A 20869-nucleotide genomic window follows, 5' to 3' on the forward strand; every position below is an offset into this window, starting at 1 on the left:
ATAGCTCAAATGTTAGTCAAAAAAAATAAACTGAAAAAAAAAATTAATATTTAATTAGGTAGCTCTGATCCCCAGTAAGTTTTAATCCAACCGTGAAAACTAGAAGAGCTCCAGGCTCTTGAATTTCCTAAAGCATGTCACTCTACTCTCTGATGGTTACATAACACAACGTACGCCAGAGTTACAGGCAGCTGTGTCTGGTGGTGTGGATTCACTCTTGGCAGAGCACCGTAAAGGAAGTATGCACACAGGCTGTTCCTTTGGAACACAAAACAAGGAAGTTGGCATGAGAATCAAGTTGCTATAGCTTTCAGAGTAACAGCCGTGTTAGTCTGTATTCGCAAAAAGAAAAGGAGTACTTGTGGCACCTTAGAGACTAACCAATTTATTTGAGCATAAGCTTTCGTGAGCTACAGCTCACTTCATCAGATGCATGCTGTAGCTCACGAAAGCTTATGCTCAAATAAATTGGTTAGTCTCTAAGGTGCCACAAGTACTCCTTTTCTTTTTGCTACAGCTGCAACTGTGTATACAGTCCAGCTAGGTAGATGGCCAGCAGGGCCTTCTGATCTTTATCTTATGTTATATTTTAGATTGGGTTGATTAACTCTTAATTCTGTCTAGCTAAGCACATTAACTAGACTATGTTCTTGTTCTCCTTCCCTTCAAATTCCTTCTTATTGTTGATTACACCTGTTGCTGTATCTTCAGTTCTTTCTGGGAGGACTGTACAAAGCCTAACTGTCCTAACTTTATCCTTCAGAACAGTCATAATATTGACTACAGAGTGACCACAAGATTAGGACTTTACTGCAAGCTCAAACATATGGTACCGCCCACAGAGAAAAGGTTAATTCTACCCAGCTATCTGCAGTAGTCATAGGCAGACACCACCTATACGTAATTTTCCTCCCATCATTTCCTCTTTCATTTGGCCTCACCCTACGCATTCCACTTTAAGATGTGCCCTATATTAAGTGGTCACCCACAAGCAGACCAGTATGTGATCGCTGACTACAGACATAAATAACACACCAAATCACTCCTGTAGCTCCTTTTGTCCATGGATCTCCAAGTGTTTTTACAAACCCTGACTCATGAAACCTAACGACACTCCATGAGGCAGGCTGTATTTTATAGGTCGCTCCTGGGACAGACTGACAATATCCTGAACAAAGCTTATGGAACTGAGATACACTATATTGAATTTAGGTCAATACCTTTGGGGTACAGTGTATTAAAAATGCAGCTGTGTAGGTACCTTCTCTGGTAGGAAGGGGATGCTAATGTACTTCTTTTATCAATCCTTTGAAGCCGCTCCTTTGGAGAGATATGCATATACACTAGTTCAGACTGGATATTCCAAGGACCAAAGACAAAGAAAGGATTTTTGGGTAAATAGCCTGGTTTTAATTAAGCTCATGGCCTTCTTCCTGATCCAACAGATAAGACCCCTGGTCCACAGAGCACCTCAAATCTTAGGATAGGTTGGAAAGACTGGGCCTCCTGAGGCCCCATAAGACGGGTGCTTGCTCTGAGCTGACATCGTGATGAACTTGTAACTACAAGGAAACCCCTAGAGTAAGGGCTGACTGACTGCTCCTGCCAGAATACACCTTAGGGTGAAATCTGGCAAGTTTATTAGCATGCATGTAGGTTCTTTCATTGATTTTAAAGGGTTTTCTCTGTTGTGCTTTTACCTTAAGCAAAAAATAGGCTTGCATAGAAAAACCAGTGTGGTGCTTTTAACATTGGCAATCACTCTGTTACCAGTCTCTGAAGAGACAGCAGGCACATGTGCTTGGGCAGCCTGTCTGCTGGAAAGAACACAGGCAAGGCAGGGAAATGTGTAGCCTGGAAATACTCTGGTCAGAAGGGAGTAAGAGAATTATTCCCCACTGAGGGGGAAATGTAGGTGCAGCTGCCTTGAACTGGGTCACATATAATGGAGGCGCATGTGGGATCTATAGCAGCATCCGATGAAGTAAGCTGTAGCTCACGAAAGCTTATGCTCAAATAAATTGGTTAGTCTCTAAGGTGCCACAAATACTCCTTTTCTTTTTGCGAATACAGACTAACACGGCCGTTACTCTGAAGCATGAATTGCATTAGTGCAGACAGCGTTAAAAGCAAGTGCTGCAGAAGGAAAAGCATGGGGGCGGGGGGGGGAAGTCTCAGTTTTTTGGGGAAGGAATAGTGGAGAGAGAAGGGGGAAATGAATTATGAACAGCTGGGGAAAAAACCCCAAAAAATAAAAAAAATCCGTTGGTTGAGCTGTACAGGGAAAGAGAGCTCAACACAGAAGATCAGACCATTACATATGTGCCTGTATCAGCCATGGCAGTTATTTGCATAGAAAATATTACTAATCTGCATTTAGCTCTTACAATAGCCCTGTGTCCTTCTTAGAAAGGGGTTATACTGCCGATGTCATCTCATCTCCCTCTTCCTGCACCCTTATATATGCTTCTCTGCTGCCTACCCCATATACGCTTCCCACACTGGAGGCTGGTACCTACAGGGCATAATCATAGTCCATTTTGTTTTCTCCTATGTAGCAGCTAGGGTGGCTCCCATTTCCAGCTGTTTCTACAGGACCCTAGGCTGTTTACTGCAGTGAAGTGCCCAGACACTTGCAGAGGCAGCTGGTATCAAGCAGAGCCAACACGATGTGACCAGCCAAATCTCTACGGAGCGGCAGAAGCGTGTTGGCCCATTTAGTTCAGCAATTCCTCAGACTTCTTTGCTTCTCATGTCAATGACATTCAGACAACTACAAAGGCTCAAACAAGGCCCTCCACACCACTTGAGTTCCCTATAAGGGGTACAGGTTGAGTAGCTGTGCAGAGAAGGCTCCACACCTAATGTGGTCTCTATGCTTATCCCAAATTGGCCAGAATGGAGAGCGTTCCATGGGGCAGGTGTCACAGGTTTTGTGACCCAGTAGACTGCACCTACCTCACAAGGGGTAAGGAGGAGTTGCAGACAGTATTCCACCCTATAAAGTGGAATAGCATATTTGCAGGGGCTTTCTAGCAGCCTAACTGCAGGTTCGGTGCGGTGAATTCTCTTAATACAGCCCCAATTTGCTGCAAAATTCCTCATTTCACCCAGTCCTTTCTGCAAGACAGGTAGACCTAATATTAAAAACAAACAAAGACAGTACCACCTCGAAGTAGATGAGTGCGATACTAAGAACAAAAAACAGAACAGGCCCAGGACAGAGCAGCCAAGACAGCAAAGTGTCTCAAGGCATCATTCTACAATTCCTGTTCTGGCACTCTCATCATCTCCAGCTTGCAACAGTATTCCCATTATTTCTAATGGGTAGCAAACAGTTTATTGCTTGGTGGTGCCCTGTAAAGCAGTTGGCTGTACAGTATGTGTTAGGCTCAATTCAGAAAATTCAACTAATTACAAAAAGCCCTTAGAGCTTTCCTAGCACAAGGTAAGGAGAGACAAACGTACACTATTCTTATACACATACACAAATAATGGGAGTTTCTTGGAGACTTCATGATCTTCACTAATACAGTGAAATAGCTCGTAACTGTGTACATTAATAACCTCCTGGACTTCATTCTGAATCGGGCTTATTCTGTCACAGCATTTAGATTCCCATTACTACATTAGAGAGCTGCTAATTGGAGCGCTAGTGAAGGACAGAGGAAGACAGTATTTTTGTGGCTACAGGCATTAGTTAGAGACAGATTGTGAGCTCTTTGGAGTAAGAGCTATGGCTCCCTTCAGGTTTGTATGGAGCTGAACAAACCGGCAGTTCTGAATTCAAGTCAGACAGACAATAAGCTACAGAATACACAGGAAGAGTTGATACTGGCACCGCTTTAGGATTGGGAGGGGGAGAATAACTATGGGAAGGTTTAGTGGAAAATGTATTAAAAAAGGATTTGAATGGAAAAGGGAAGTTGGCAGAGAAGCAGCAGGGAAGTGAACACTAAATATAAGCCGCAGGAGAGAGCGGGACAAGGATGAGAGAGCCAAAGGATACAGAATGGGGGAAGGGAAAGGCATGAAGGAGACAGGCAGCAGGAAGGGGAGGAGGATTAAACAAGAACAGATGTGCATTATGAGAGAGAGTCAGGTTGGCAAATTAAAACTTAACATCAAACAATGATGTATTCAAGTATATGTAATTTACTCGAGACCAAGTGACAAGTCTTAACACTAAGGCAGCTATACCAGCATTGGGAAGTTAGTCACTCCCATATGAATCAGTAATCTGATGACAAATTAGTTGCTGTATATTCCCTTAGTCTAGTTTGTAGAAGTATAAATACTGCACCCATCATTGTAATATGTAGGCACCAGTGCAGGCGGCTAGTAAAAACATTGTCAGATGCGGACAACAATTTTTACTTTGGAAAAAAAAAAAAAAATCTTCCCTTTGATTAACTGTGGGATAATTGGCAGTTCTTTAGCAAATAAGAGGAGTAACACAAGTAACAAGGGACCTTACATTTTTTTAAAAGGTAATTCATGATAGTTTTCACAAGATGTTGCACAGGTGAGGCTATCTGGGAACAGAAGTGAACTGAACAGAACACATGGGGAGACAGGTTTTTCAGACTGAAGTCCCAGATTGAGTAAGTGTCTTAAAAAATTAAGGCAATGCAGTAGTTTGATCTAAATCTCTTCTGCCCATGTCCCAGCCATCCCTGGGAAAGTTAAAGATGCCACTGGTGAAGGGACATCTCCCTCTACCACAGCCTTAGCAAAATAGGACTTAGTGTTAAAGATGGCGTGGGGACTATTGCTGAGCACAAGGTGACCGATAGGGATGCATGGTCCACCTTCCAAGTCCAGAATGTTTTCAGAGCATGTTTTAGCGTCCCTGGCAATTTCACAAGAACAATCCTGTTTTGTCCAAGTTTTTGTAAAGAAGTCAGTATTTGAAGGACCTACTAGCCAACCAAGCCTGACCTGGGGAAGTTGACAGACTGGACTAGTATACGTGCCCCAAGGACTAGATGCCACAACACACTCGAATGTTATGCCACACAATAGGTCTAAAAATGTAGATACGATGGGAAGACTGAGGTGATGCTGGTAAGGGGGAAATGCGTCACAAAAATCTGCCTTTTCTAGAACATTCCCTACTTGAGGAAAAGTGTCCTCAGGCTGTTAGGTCAATCTGCAGCTCTTGGAAGGCAGTTCCCACACTGAGTTGCAACCCCAAATGGGGTCACTTCCTTAGCAGATGGGGTTGGGGCAATCCCGAGTATGGAAGATGCCATTTTATCCATGGTGATCTTCATGTAAGCGCGACCTCGCACACACCATAAGGTCATGCTGTGCAAAGGATGCCATTTTGTAAAGTAAAATAGCATCCTCCATGTGGCGTGGGATCGCAGGAAGCAATATATCTGAAAATGAAGTCATGCAAGGACAAGATTTGGGAACTGCTGCTTTTAGGACTCTTCCATCACTATTTGGGCATCGACTTTCATCTGGCACTCACTTCCTTCTGCCAGCAACCACAAAATTACACCCACATCCTGTCAGACACAGATGTGGCCACAGTGATCTGATCATGTGAGCACTGGACTTTGTTATAGTAACTCAGAGCAAAGCCAAACACATGGTACAAGATGCAGCAGCCCATTTGCTTAGTGAACACATCTCCAACACCCAATCTAGATTTTCTGCACTGACTCCCCATTGAATACAGAGTGGAGTTTGAGGTGTCTCAGTAATCCTGTGGAAGACTCTTGAATCCTAGCTACTGGAGAGACACTACAATTACGTAGGCCATGTAAGTAGATAGTAAGATACTCTGGGTATGTCTTTGCTAGTAACGTTAAAGCACTACCGCGGCCGTGTAGTCGCGGTATCAGCACTAGGAGAGAGCTCTCCCAGCACTGAAAAACAAAAAACAAAATCCACCCCCACAAGGGGAGCGGCTCCCAGCACTGGGGCATGGTCTACACTGCCCCTTTACAGAGCTGAAACTTGCAGCACTCGAGGGGGAGCGGGTATTTTTCCACACCCCGTGAGGGAGAAAGTTGCAGGGCTGCAAAGTGGCAGTGTACACAAGGCCTCAGGGATACCAAAGCCTTGCTACACTTACCTTTTCTTTGCAGCTCAAGTGCATTAGTTCCACCTGCATTACCATCCATGGAAGTAGTAGTTTTGGCCACCCCAGGGACAATGCAACAGTGGGAGGTTTTAAGAAAAAGCTCAATGTTATCAAACTCGATGTTTTTGACAGGTGCCAGATGAAGCCCTCAGTTAGGATCAGCATTTAGATTGCAAGTTCTTTAGGGCATGGATCTCACTTGTTTTCATATGTAAAGAACTTTACATGCTTTGGTTGCTGTAGAACAAAACAATAGATGCAGTAGCTCACTGTTTACAGTATTTCAGACACTAAAATTCAGGAATTTCCACATACTCCTCCCCGGCCTTTGGGTAATTAATGTTCTGACTTTTTTCCCCCCATAGTCATTAGTCCAGTTTGGCCAGGTTCAGATAGTGTGACCTGACTACCACAGTGGCCAGCATTTGGCACCAAACATCTTGCTTCTAACAAACATTTCTACAGCAATTTAAGACAGCACAGTTAAGTCACATCTCTGTTCCACTAAAAGAGGCTCAAAATTAGATTTTCTACCTTACTAAGCAGTAGGTACAACCACTGAAAGTTATGGGTGCAGAGTTTTATTTATTTATTTTTGTTCACTTTAGTTGTCTTCAACAGTGTCTTTGTAACTAACATTTTTTTAATAGCAGAAACACCTCCAAACTTCACACTGAAATCAGTCCAGCCTGGCAGAAAACTTGTCTCCAGACAGACACCAGTCATGAACTTTGAGGTTTTTCTGTGCTCACCGTGAAACCATGCTATCCATCTGGTTTGTCACATCAGTGAGGTTTTAGCTGCCTTTTGTTCCCCCATGTATGGGCTAGCATTTCTATGCATATTAAAAAAACACCTCACAGGAGCAAATAATTTTGAATTTTAGAAGTTTGCTCCTTCATTTTCTAGGATGAGCATTTCCAACTGCAATGAGAAAAAAAGATTGGTGGGGATGGGGAAAAAAAAATACAAAACATTAGAGATGATAGGACAGAAGAAACTCCCTCCCCCTCAAGCAATTGCAATGGATTTGGGCACTTACACACACTGCTGCTAGGAGGGACTGCATCATCTGACATAAAGGGTACTGTAGTCACAAAACTAACATGTTCTTGTACATGGGAAAAGCCCATTAGGGGCAGAAAGCTCACTGGTCCCAATCCTCCACTGCTGTGTGTGGCTAACTCAAAATAGTAGCTTTTTACAACCACTTTGCACAGGTGTAAATTAACTCCATGAAATGCAAGGCCTTAGAGAATCAGGCCTAGGGGGGTTTAAAAATTGACTAGTTTCCTCGTCCACTAGCTATAGGATTACAAGGAAACCTAACTCTTGGCCATCCCAGGGGGATAGAAGGCCGAGGTTAGACTCTCCAAAAACTCGCAGGTCCCACAGTCTGCCTGCACTCCTTTCAAGTCCCAAGAACAAAGCAAAGCCTCCACAGCTTCTTAGGGCACCCCTTTCTTTCACAGGGGCCCTGCTCGCACTCGGCGCCTGTCAGCCATTTCAGTCAGGATTTCACAGAGCAGAGGGGGAAGCTGTATGAAACAACATTGACTGGTTCAAGTCCCCAAGGAATTGTAAACAGCCTTCCTGCAAGTTCCAACCCACAAAGACCCAATGCAGATTAGGATTTAAGAAAGATATTTCACAACTCCCACCATTTTCTATTGGCCCAGACCAAAGAGGGCTGCAAGAATTCAAGGCTAGCAGAAGCCTGTGCTGCTCCGCCACACTTTCTGATCCACATCCCCCAAATTCCCCCACCCCTAATCTGAAGCCATGAACTCCAAGCCTTGTCCAGAGGTTGTGAACAAGATCTAGAGGTCGGATGAAGGGGCACCACCTATTTCCACATAAAATCCCAGTCCTTGCAACTCTGGCGGGAGCTGCTGCCGAGTTTCATTCAGCCTTGTCTGCTCCACTCTAGAGGGAAAGTCTGAAAAAATTTTCAACAGTATCCCTGCTCTGGAATTATATGGGGTGGTAGGAAAACCCCTCTAGAAAGATATATCACTCCCTTAAGTTCTACAGGCTTTTACAGTAGCTTCTGTAGCAACCACATTGGTTTCACCCCTGGGAAGATGAGCACACTTTGCAATCAAGGAAGTATTGGATGTGGTGACCAAGGCTGCCGAGCTAGCTCCGGGTGTGCGCTCAGCATCGGTAGAGAGCAGTAGAGAGCAAATTGCAACCACGTGGCCAGCCAGGGGCACGGTTCCTTCTTTTCCTGAAGAAACAAAGGAAGTTACTGTGGGAACGCCCTCCCTCTCGGCTAGGGGACAGATATATCCACAACGCACAATGGAAACTGTATTCAGGCTGCAAAATCAGGTGTCCGTTCACGTGCAAGGACAAAAAGTTTCCTTAGCCTTATTGCAGTGCCACTTTAATGCTTTACTTTGATCTAAAGTTTGAGAGGCAGGATTCTTTTGTCCACCCCTCCAAGCGGGAAAACAAAACAAAACACAGGTTTCTAAAGATTCAAGGAATACAACAGTCTCTGGGTAGGAAAGTCTCTCTCCGAGAGAAACTGTTGCCTGTTTACTAGGAGGATTTCAGCCGTGCTCAGATGGGAGGTTGTATTTTGCAATCTACCTAGCAGCAAAGAAACTCTCTGAGCCGGATTTGCTTGTTTTACTGGGTAGACGTAGGAACAGCCGCTGAAGTTTTTAACAGCAGAAATAATCAGAAGAGCTAGGAGGCTGAGAAGGATTCAGGAGGGAGGAAACAAGGGATTTTCATACTCCACCGCCACTTTGAATGGCTTGTTTCTCTGTCGAGCTGCAAGCTTTCCCTCCATGGAAGGGGGAGGGGGAATCCACAAGGGGGCCATAGAAAATTTGTTTGTTTGTTTTAGAAGGGTGTTTAGATGATCACCAATGAAGAGCAACAGCCCGGTCTGATTAGCTGACTTCTAGTCTATTACATCTCTCCTTTAGCAGTCCATACCAAATAGAGTTCGAATAGATTCACTCTAAACTGAACCCAGTAATTCGAGCAGAACGGGCTGCAAGAAGTAGTTTTAAATGTGGAGCGAGCACGCTTTTTTTAACTCAGATGTTCACTGCGAAGTTAAGAACAAGAGGAGTTTTAAAAGGAAACACTTGGAACAAGCGAGTAGTAGAACGGTTTGACTCAGAACATGAAAACGCCCAAAAAGTAAAAGTTTAAAGTGTGCGTTCAAGTTAGTTTCAGATATTGGTTTTCAATGAAAACCAGCGTTTTAAAACGAACAGCGATCGCTTTAAACAAAGGCGGAATGTTTTCTAGGTGGACTTTAAAAATAAGACCACTTTCATAAACCAAGCAAACTTCATAGAGAGAGAGAAAGACACTTACCCGACACGGAGTCAGCTACCTTCAATCAGCAAAGCTGGATATTAGCTTTTCCCCCCTCTCCTTTCCCGATCAAATAGAAAGAAAACCGAACAGCAAAAATCCCGGGCTCCCTGCCCTCTTAACCATCCACAGCCAGTCTGGCTCGTTCACTTCGCACAGAGATCCAGCATATACGATCAGTGAGGTCATTAGCCAATCAGCTTGCTCCAGAAAGCAAGCCGCAAGAATTTAGATGACAGTATCTCTTTCTTCCAAAATATCGCAGTCCCAGCATGGAGCTGTGGTTCCTGTGGCGTTACACAAATCCCTTTGCTCTTCTCACAGACCCTTCAGTGTTTGCAATGCTGGGATTCTCCTGCTTGGTCCTCCAGGTGCTTTCCTAAAGTACTTTTCAGGAGAGGGGGTAAAGCTGTTTCACCCCTTACATAGGTGCTGGGACTAGGGGTGCTGCCACACACCCTGGCTTGAAGTGGTTTCCATTATATATAGTTTGGTTAAATGGCTTTCAGCACCCCCACTATCACAATTATTCCTGTGCCCCTGCCCTTATGCTCTTTAGCAATTTTGGCAAGCAGGAAAGAACTCTAAAAGATAAAATGTTCCCTTTCAAGGTTAAAAACATATGGGAAAATTGGCTTTCCTTGTGTAAGTGACCATACATTAGATCACTTACATGGTAAGACTTTGACAATCAGATTCCGTAACTTGCCGTTGGTGGGGCTGGTTTATTGCATTCCTCTTATTAGACAAGGAAACCAGTTTAACTTATTCTGGCTTTTGTGCACCAGCATGGTGCTGCAATGTTTGGGTTGCAAATTCAGAGGGAGAGGAGTGTTTAGAAAAACTGTTTTAAAACTGATTTTTAAAAACCCATGGAAATATTTCTGTTGATCTTTCCTGGGCATCATTTTCAAAGGCGTCAGCTGCTGCTAACAGTAGGTGCCAAGCACTTTTGAAATTGACCCTCTGGTTTTTACAAAAAACTAAATTTAAATTGACCTGAGGGTATTGCTTTTAATTCTTGTAGATCAAAGTTAAATCAATCTCAGACAATGATTGATTTGGATTAATTGCTTTAAAGAAAGAAAAATACATGTAAATGTTTCAGATGTGATTTTTTTTATAAAGCCATAAGACTGGTTTTTGTTTTTAAAAAAGGCACTACAAGATCTGACCCAAATTTTCTCACAAAGGAAAAATACAGAGGGGAAATAACTCATCGGGATGAAGTTAAACTGTCTCATAGAATCATAGAATATCAGGGTTGGAAGGGACCTCAGGAGGTCATCTAGTCCAACCCCCTGCTCAAAGCAGGACCAATCCCCAATTAAATCATCCCAGCCAGGGCTTTGTCAAGCCTGACCTTAATAACTTCTAAGGAAGCAGATTCTACCACCTCCCTAGGTAACACATTCCAGTGTTTCACCACCCTCTTGGTGAAAAAGTTTTTCCTAATATCCAACCTAAACCTCCCCCACTGCAACTTGAGACCATTACTCCTTGTCCTGTCCTCTTCTACCACTGAGAATAGTCTAGAACCATCCTCTCTGGAACCACCTCTCAGGTAGTTGAAAGTAGCTATCAAATCCCCCCTCATTCTTCTCTTCTGCAGACTAAACAATCCCAGTTCCCTCAGCCTCTCCTCATAAGTCATCTCTATAAAACCGTGCCAGGTGCTTCTGAAAAGGAAATAGATGTGGCAATTTGAGATGTGCTATTAAATGCCAAGATATAAGAGCACAGGCTTATTAACCTACCTTTATTTCTTTCACATGACTATGATGTGAATAATACCTGACGGAATGTGAATAATACCTGACAGCATCAGCAACTTAATAGAGATTTTCATTCTGATCATAATAATCCTTAGTGCTCATATACCTTTACAATCTCAACAACACGTCTGTGAAATAAGTGATATCTTCATGTTACAGATAGGGAAATGGAGCCAACTAGGAATGTTAATTGTCATGCCAAGGATACACAGCAAGGTAGGGGCAGAACCAGGGTGAGATTTCCTTTTCCAGCCTGCTAAATTATGTTGCTTTCCTTTGGTGGATTTTATTCGGGGAAATCTTTAAAGGCTTAAAGGACCTTTCACTTGTTTTTTTTTTTCCTTCTGCTGTGTTTCTTAATATTACTAGGGCTTTGTATTCTCCTTCCCAGACACTTTTTTCTTCTGTCTGATCATGTAGCAATACAAAATGTGATTCTTTGTAATGGCTAACTCTCTCTGCCAGGGAACTTGTTTGTAAAGTGCGGTGTAATTTTACCATGCTATCTAAGTGATGTTTAAATAACAGTAATAGAGAAAAATCTATAAATAATTTAAAATACACTTTTCCTATCCCTCTACCCCCACCAATTTACTTTTTGTGATTTCTGTCAGAGTTCGTAGGTTTGGTTATCTAAGATTTTTAAAAATCTTTTCTTTCAGTATTCATTTCTCTTCCTTAATGGGCGGATTCATAGGTTTGGACTATCGCCTCCTCTGTTTCCTTTCCTTGTGGAACGTGGTACTGCTTGGTGATAGATTTCTGAAAAGTTTCAGAGCAGTAGTTTCGCCAGGGACACCAATTTGTCCTATTTTCAGCTTCCATTTAAATAGGTAAACTGAGAATAAATTAAAACAGTAAGCTGGAATTTTCAACTGTGAAAACAGTGTGACTCATTTCTAATTGCTACTTGTAATCCCAACTACAACATTGCATAATAAGGCTCCCTACACCCAGGGCTGGGAGGGAAGAATGTAAAAGTCACTGCAGCAGTCCTACATCCCTAACAAAGGGGGAAATCCTCCACTGGCTCGCAAAGCTCCTGTTAAGATTGGTTTTGCACCATGAGGGTGGCAAAGTAATTTAATGGGCCTGACGCTCTGGCACTATAAGTGTGCAATGTGACCAGGTTAATGTAGGAACCTAAATATGTGTATTTCTGGACTTAGTCCAACTGTATTACCGTAATGTTGCATTACTGTAGTATTTTGCAGTTCATATCTGATATTTATGACAGGGGAACTGAGTTGGTCAGAGGAGTGGTCTGGAAGCACTCAATATGACAACATTGAAATGAAAAAAAATAGAGTGTTTTTGATGTCATTCTACAAAAGGCACATAACTAATTCACTGACCTATTTTGACAAACTTGCTGACTTAATTATGAAGCAACAACTTCCCAAAACTAATATTTAGTTTAGTTTAGTTCCCAATTTGAAATGGTTAGAGCTGGGGTGGCCTAAATTTTCATATTTGTCTCTCTGATCCTCTATATTCCCCCGAATTTGCCCTTTTTTAATGACAAAGGACTCCAGAGATTTTTTTTTTAAGCATGGTCTCCCTTTCAGAACCTATGTCAACATCTAATGGTAAACTAGGTTAGTCTACAGGTTTGATTCCTTTCAAAAAATTGAAAGGGACATGGTCAACTGGAATATTTTGAAAATGACTCATTTTTAAAAATTTCAGTTCCTGACAGAGCAACCTTTGTAGTTTATGTGCTGATTTTTTTTGTTAATTTCTTTTAAAACATATTTATAAAGAGTTTTCTATTCCCCTGTTTATGTTTATTATTTTCAGCAAGGGGATAAACTGCATAAGTAAATGATGCAAGGGAAAATGAAACTGACTATACACAAAGTGCTGTCAAAGGCAGTTCTTAAAGCTCACTCTTTTCATCGTTCGCTTTTTACACTCTCAGTGACAAGTCATGTATATGGCATGCAGCTTCCCTCAGGGCCTTAGTATGAAGTCATCAACATTAATCACTTCTATGTATAGCCTTTTTTTTTTTAATGGGTCTGTCATAAATATAAAGGGAAGGGTAAACACCTTTAAAATCCCTCCTGGCCAGAGGAAAAACCCTTTCACCTGTAAAAGGTGAAGAAGCTAGGATAACCTCACTGGCACCTGACCAAAATGACCAATGTGGAGACAAGATACTTTCAAAGCTGGAGGGAGGGAGAAACAAAGGTCTCTTTCTGTCTGTGTGAGGCTTTTGCCGGGAACAGGAAAGGAATGGAGTCTTAGAACTTAGTAAGTAATCTAGCTAGATATGGAGGACTTGTGGCACCTTAGAGACTAACAAATTTATTTGAGAATAAGCTTTCGTGAGCTACAGCTCACTTCATCGGATGCATTCAGTGGAAAATACAGTGGGGAGATTTATATACACAGAGAACATGAAACAATGGGTGTTACCATACACACTGTAAGGAGAGTGATCACTTAAGATGAGCTATTACCAGCGGGGGGGGGGGGGGGGGGGGGAAGGAGGGAAGAAAACCTTTTGTAGTGATAATCAAGGTGGGCCATTTCCAGCAGTTGACAAGAACGTCTGAGGAACAGTGGGCGGTGGGGGAGAATAAACATGGGGAAATAGTTTTACTTTGTGTAATGACCCATCCACTCCCAGTCTCTATTCAAGCCTAAGTTACTTGTATCCAGTTTGCAAATTAATTCCAATTCAGCAGTCTCTCCTTGGAGTCTGTTTTTGAAGTTTTTTTGTTGAAGAATTGCCACTTTTAGGTCTGTAATCGAGTGACCAGAGAGATTGAAGTGTTCTCCGACTGGTTTTTGAATGTTATAATTCTTGATGTCTGATTTGTGTCCATTTATTCTTTTACATAGAGACTGTCCAGTTTGACCAATGTACATGGCAGAGGGGCATTGCTGGCACATGATGGCATATATCACTGAACGCTAGGGTACAGATGTGGGGACCTGCATGAAAACCGATTAAGCTTACTTTTACCAGATTAGGTTAAAACTTCCCCATGGTACAAACTATTTTACCCTTTGCCCTTGGACTTTTGCTGCCACCACCAAATGTCTAACACCGGTATTATTATTATTAGGAAAGAGTTCATTTGGAAACGTCTTTCCCCCCAAAATCCTCCCAAATCTTAACACCTTTTTTCTGGGGAAGGTTTGATAAAAATCCTCACCAATTTGCATAGGTGACCACAGACCCAAACCCTTGGATCTTAAGAACAATGAAAAAAAGCATTCAGTTTCTTAAAAGAAGAATTTTAATAGAAGAAAAAGTAAAAGAATCAGCTCTGTAAAATCAGGATGGTAAATACCTTAAAGGGTAATTAGATTCAAAACACAGAGAATCCCTCTAGGCAAAACCTTAAGTTACAAAAAGACACAAAAACAGGAATATACATTCCATTCAGCGCAGCTTATTTTCTCAGGCATTTAAAGAAATCGTAATTGAACGCATATCTAGCTAGATTACTTACTAAGTTCTAAGACTCCATTCCTGTTCTGTCCCCGGCAAAAGCACCACCCAGACAGACTCAGACCCTTTGTTTCTCCCCTCCTCCAGCTTTGAAAGTATCTTGTCTCCTCATTGATCATTGTGGTCAGGTGCCAGCGAGGTTATCCTAGCTTCTTAACCCTTTACAGGTGAAAGGGTTTTTCCTCTGGCCAGGAGGGATTTTAAAGGTGTTTACCCTTCCCTTTATATTTATGACACGCCCCCCAAATCACAGATAGGGTGAAACGCTGGCTGGGATTTCTTCCTGGAGCTCTTGGAAAAAACAGAGTTAATAAGACACATGCACCTCTAAATATACTACCAAGTATATAAAGACTAACAATATTTTCCACATCTCAAGGATGATTTTAACCAGTTGATTCTGGGAAACTTTCACGGGAGAGTGCATCAGCCACTTTGTTAGAAGCTCCTGAGATGTGTTGGATGTTGAAATCAAAATCTTGGAGAGCTAAACTCCACTGAATAAGTTTTTTGTTATTTCCCGTGGCGGTATGAAGCCACTGTAGTGCAGCATGGTCGGTTTGCAGGTGGAAACGCTGTCCGCAAACATATGGGCGTAGCTCTTCCAGAGCGTAGACAATGGTGTAACATTCTTTTTCACTGACTGACCAGTTGCTTTCCCTCTCAGACAGCTTCTTGCTGAGAAACGCTACAGGGTGGAATTCTTGATCCGGTCCTTCCTGCATTAAAAACTGCTCCCACACCACGCTCAGACGCATCAGTGGTTACGAGGAATGGTTTGTCAAAGTCTGGGGCCCTTAGTACAGGGTCAGACATGAGTGTCGCTTTAAGCGGGTTAAAGGCCTTCTGACACTCTTCGGTCCACTGAATGGCATTTGGCTGTTTCTTTTTGGTTAGGTCTGTCAGTGGGGCGGCGATTTGGCTGTATTGCGGTACAAATCGCCTTAATAACCAGCCAAGCCTAAGAAGGATTGAACCTGTTTCTTTGACCTTGGGACAGGCCACTTTTGGATAGCATCCACTTTGGCCTGTAGGGGGTTGATAGTTCCTTGACCCACCTGGTGTCCAAGGTAAGTCACTCTGTTGAGGCCTATTTGACACTTCTTAGCCTTAACAGTTAGTCCTGCCTCCCTTATGCACTCAAAGACTTTTTGTAGATGTTCTAGGTGTTCTACCCAGGAATCCGAAAATATGGACACATCGTCAAGGTAGGCGACTGCATATTCTCCTAATCCCTCTAGGAGACCATCTACAAAAATTCATACAGCCTGACATGTGTGCTTAAGGCTGACCTTTCCTTGGCGGATTCATCTAGCGGTACCTGCCAGTACCCCTTGGTTAAGTCCAAGGTAGAGATGAACTGGGCCCGTCCCAGTTTCTCTAATAGTTCATCTGTGCATGGGATTGGATAGTTGTCTGGGCGAGTTACAGCATTTAGCTTATGGTAGTCCATGCAAAAACGTATTTCCCCATCTGGTTTGGGAACTAGAACCACTGGAGATGCCCATGCACTGCCAGAGGGGCGGATTACACCCATCTGTAACATATCCTGGATCTCCTGTTCTACAGCAGTTTTAGCTTGAGGAGACACCCGGTAAAGTTAGACTTTAATTGGGTGAGCATTACCTGTGTCAATGGAGTGGTATGCCCGTTCAGTCAGTCCTGGGGTGGCTGAGAACGTCGGCACGTAGCTAGTGCACAGCTCCTTGATCTGCTGTCACTGCATATGCCCAAGGGTCATGGAGAGGTTCACCTCTTCCACACCACCAGCACTTTTCCCTTCGTAGTAGACACCTTCAGGCCACTCAGCGTCATCTCCTCCCTGGGCTATAAACTGACAAACCTGTAATTCTCTGGAATAAAAGGGCTTTAGAGAATTAATATGGTACACCTTAGGCTTTCGGTTTGAGGTGGGGAATGCTATGAGATAATTAACAGCTCCCAGGCGCTCACAACGCTTCCATTTTATGGGCCTGGAGCGTCTTTAAGACCATGACCTGGTCCCCTACTTTGAAGGAACGCTCTCTGGCATGTTTATCACACCAGGCTTTTTGCTCTTTTTGAGCATCCTGTAGGTTTTCTTTAGCAAGGTCTAGAGAGGTTTGGAGGGTGTTTTGTAGGTTGGTTACAAAGTCCAGAATGTTAGTTCCCGGAGAAGATGTAAATCCCTCCCATTGCTGCTTCACCAACTGTAATGGCCCCTTAACCTCACGGCCATATACAAGTTCAAATGGTGAAAACCCTAAACTGGGATCTGGTACAGCTCTGTAGGCAAAGAGCAACTGCTGCAACAGTAGGTCCCAATCATTGGAGTGCTCATGTACGAATTTACGTATCATGGCCCCCAAAGTTCCATTAAACTTCTCCACCATGCCATTTGTTTGATGGTGGTAAGGAGTGGCAACCAAGTGATTTACCCCATGAGCTTCCCAAAGGCTTTCCATAGTTCCTGCCAGGAAATTAGTTCCTGCATCTGTGAGGATGTTGGAGGGCCAACCTACCCTGGCAAAAATGTCTGCTAGTGCCTGGCACACACTTTTAGCCCTGGTGTTGCTTAGAGCTACTGCTTCTGGCCATCGGGTGGCAAAATCCATGAAAGTCAGTATGTACTGCTTTCCTCTGGGTGTCTTTTTCGGAAAAGGACCCAGAATATCCACAGCTACTCGCTGAAATGGAACTTCAATGATGGGGAGTGGCTGGAGAGGGGCTTTGCCCTGGTCTTGGGGTTTTCCCAATTTTTGGCATATCTCACAAGACCGGACATAGGTAGAAACATCCTTGCCCATTCCCTCACAGTGGAATGACCTCCCCAAACGCTCTTTGGTCCTGTTCACCCCAGCATGGCCACTAGGATGATCGTGGGCAAAGCTCAAGAGCTTGACCCGGTACTTAGTTGGAACTACCAACTGTCTCTGAGGATGCCAGTCTTCCTGGTGTCCACCAGAAAGAGTTTCCTTGTATAAAAGTCCTCTATATTTCACATTTGGGGACAATGTATACCTTCAAATCAGCGGCACTGCTATGGGTACCCGCATGGCCCCACAGTATGCCAACATTTTTATGACTTAGAACAATGCTTCCTCAGCTCTCGTCCCCTAATGCCCCTACTCTACTTGCGCTACATTGATGACATCTTCATCATCTGGACACAAGAAAAAGAAGCCCTTGAGGAATTCCACCATGATTTCAACAATTTCCATCCCACCATCAACCTCAGCCTGGACCAGTCCACACAAGAGATCCACTTCCTGGACACTACGGTGCTAATAAGCGATGGTCACATAAACACCACCCTATACTGGAAACCTACTGACCGCTATTCCTACCTACATGCCTCCAGCTTTCATCCAGACCACACCACACGATCCATTGTCTACAGCCAAGCTCTACGATACAACCGCATTTGCTTCAACCCCTCAAACAGAGACAAACACCTACAAGATCTCTGTCAAGCATTCTTACAACTACAACACCCACCTGCTGAAGTGAAGAAACAGATTGACAGAGCCAGAGGAGTACCCAGAAGTCACCTACTACAGGACAGGCCTAACAAAGAAAATAACAGAACGCCACTAGCCATCACCTTCAGCCCCCAACTAAAACCTCTCCAACGCATCACCAAGGATCTACAACCTATCCTGAAGGACGACCCATCACTCTCACAGATCTTGGGAGACAGGCCAGTCCTTGCTTACAGACAGCCCCCCAACCTGAAGCAAATACTCACCAACAACCACACAACAGAACTACTAACCCAGGAACCTATCCTTGCAACAAAGCCCGTTGCCAACTGTGTGCACATATCTATTCAGGGGACACCATCATAGGGCCTAATCACATCAGCCACACTATCAGAGGCTCGTTCACCTGCACATCTACCAATGTGATATATGCCATCATGTGCCAGCAATGCCCCTCTGCCATGTACATTGGTCAAACTGGACAGTCTCTACGTAAAAGAATAAATGGACACAAATCAGACATCAAGAATTATAACATTCAAAAACCAGTCGGAGAACACTTCAATCTCTCTGGTCACTCGATTACAGACCTAAAAGTTGCAATTCTTCAACAAAAAAACTTCAGAAACAGACTCCAACAAGAGACTGCTGAATTGGAATTAATTTGCAAACTGGATACAATTAACTTAGGCTTGAATAGAGACTGGGAGTGCATGGGTCATTACACAAAGTAAAACTATTTCCCCATGTTTATTCTCCCCCTACCCCCCACTGTTCCTCAGACGTTCTTGTCAACTGCTGGAAATGGCCCACCTTGATTATCACTATAAAAGGTTTTCTTCCCTTCCTCCCCCCCGCACTCCTGGTGGTAATAGCTCATCTTAAGTGATCACTCTCTTTACAGTGTGTACGGTAACACCCATTGTTCCATGTTCTCTATGTATATAAATCTCCCCACTGTATTTTCCACTGAATGCATCCAATGAAGTGAGCTGTAGCTCAAATAAATTTGTTAGTCTCTAAGGTGCCACAAGTACTCCTTTTCTTTTTGCGAATACAGACTAACACAGCTGCTACTCTGAAACCTAGCTAGATATGCGTTAGATTCTGTTTTGTTTAAATTGCTGATAAAATAAGCTGTGCTGAATGGAATGTAGATTCCTGTTTTTGTGACTTTTTGTAACTTAAGGTTTTGCCTAGAGGGATTCTCTATGTTTTGAATCTGATTACCCTTTAAGGTATTTACCATTCTGATTTTACAGAGGTGATTCTTTTACTTTTTTTCTTCAATTAAAATTCTTCTTTTAGGAACCTGATTGCTTTTTCATTGTTCTTAAGATCCAAGGGTTTGGGTCTGTGTTCACCTATGCAAATTGGTGAGGATTTTTATCAAGCCTTCCCCAGGAAAGGGGGTGTAGGGTTTGGGGAGGATTTTGGGGGGAAAGACGTTTCCAAGCGGGCTCTTTCCCAGTTATATATTTGTTAGACGCTTGGTGGTGGCAGCAATAAAGTCCAAGGGCAAAAGGTAAAATAGTTTGTACCTTGGGGAAGTGTTAACCTAAGCTGGTAAAAATAAGCTTAGGGGGTTTTCATGCAGGTCCCCACATCTGTACCCTAGAGTTCAGAGTGGGGAAGGAACCTTGACAGGGTCAGTGTGACAAACAAAAAGTTGATGATTCAGGCAGACTGAGTTTTCCCAAGACAGACAGAACTTCTGAAATGTGCCTAGAAGAAGGGGCAGAATGTTGACATTTCATCCTGTAATGCTTCCGCAATAAGAAAGGAAGTAAAAATACAAAGAAGGCAGACACGCAACTAGGATTAGAACCCAAGCGTTTTGACCCCCATTTCTCATTGTAGCAACTAGACACACTCCCAGCTTTGCGTACTTAATACATTGAATTATTCAGGATGTGTGCGCCATGGAAAATATATTTTAAATAGAGCATCCACTGAGCTATTCAAATGTGTAGTGAAAGATTTTTGAAAGCGGACAGGGCAAGTGGAGGTCACATTCATTTTTTGTATTGACTGCAAGGACTTCCAGCACTGCCATGATTCTCCTAAGGGTGGTGTGACCAGGGTCCTAGTGGGGGCCAGCTATGGTCACTCAATTAGGGTGAACTGCAAAGAATGGGGCAGACAATCCCCATAAAGCTGGTGGATATTCCAATACTTAGATGTACCAAGCCAGCATAAAACAGCTTCTTTATTACCGCACTGGTTACTCAGAAGTCCAAACAACACAGTTCCCTTAAAGTGATCCAGCCGCAGGCTGCCAGGCAGGTACCTAAGTCAAATATGATGATTTCTGAAAATCTTATTTCATCATATGAAAGAAAAGGTTCTACCAATCCCAAAGGATTGGACACATCACCTCCCAGGTTAATGAATGTTTCAGATCTTACCCAAATACACGCTACAGCCAATTCTTTTTAGCTAAACTAAAATTTATTTAAAAAAAACAAAAGAGAGAGAGGGAGTACGGTTAAAAGATCAATATACATACAGACATGAGTTCAATCCATTGAGGTTAAGATTCATACCAGATATGGTGAACTTTGTAGTTGCAAAGAGTTCCTTTAGAATTCAGTTAATAGGTTATAGTCCGATGTCCAAATATCATATTCAGGGCGTACCAGCATAACTGGGACCTCAGTCTTGCGACTCAAACTTCCCCTGATGAAGCCAAAGCAGATCTGAGATGACAGAATCAGGACCCAAGGAT

General features: G+C 43.1%; 2 protein-coding genes across 5 annotated transcripts in view; one reads left to right on the forward strand and one right to left on the reverse strand.

Annotated features, from left to right (window-relative positions):
- B3GNT5 (UDP-GlcNAc:betaGal beta-1,3-N-acetylglucosaminyltransferase 5) overlaps positions 1-9800 on the reverse strand; it is a 40426-nt gene extending 30626 nt beyond the window's left edge. Inside the window, exon 1 of one of the 3 annotated variants that reach the window (XR_005226731.2) lies at positions 9440-9618. The gene's annotated coding sequence lies outside the window, so the exon portion shown is untranslated. Of the gene's footprint in view, positions 1-9439 lie in introns of all 3 variants that reach the window. The other 2 variants (XM_027833157.3, XM_027833156.3) reach the window with 2 other exon arrangements.
- Positions 1-20869, forward strand: part of MCF2L2 (MCF.2 cell line derived transforming sequence-like 2) — a 320576-nt gene that overhangs the window by 207153 nt on the left and 92554 nt on the right. The gene's annotated exons all lie outside the window — the stretch shown is intronic.

Source organism: Chelonia mydas, chromosome 9, assembly GCF_015237465.2.
Source record: "Chelonia mydas isolate rCheMyd1 chromosome 9, rCheMyd1.pri.v2, whole genome shotgun sequence".
Taxonomy (NCBI): domain Eukaryota; kingdom Metazoa; phylum Chordata; order Testudines; family Cheloniidae; genus Chelonia; species Chelonia mydas.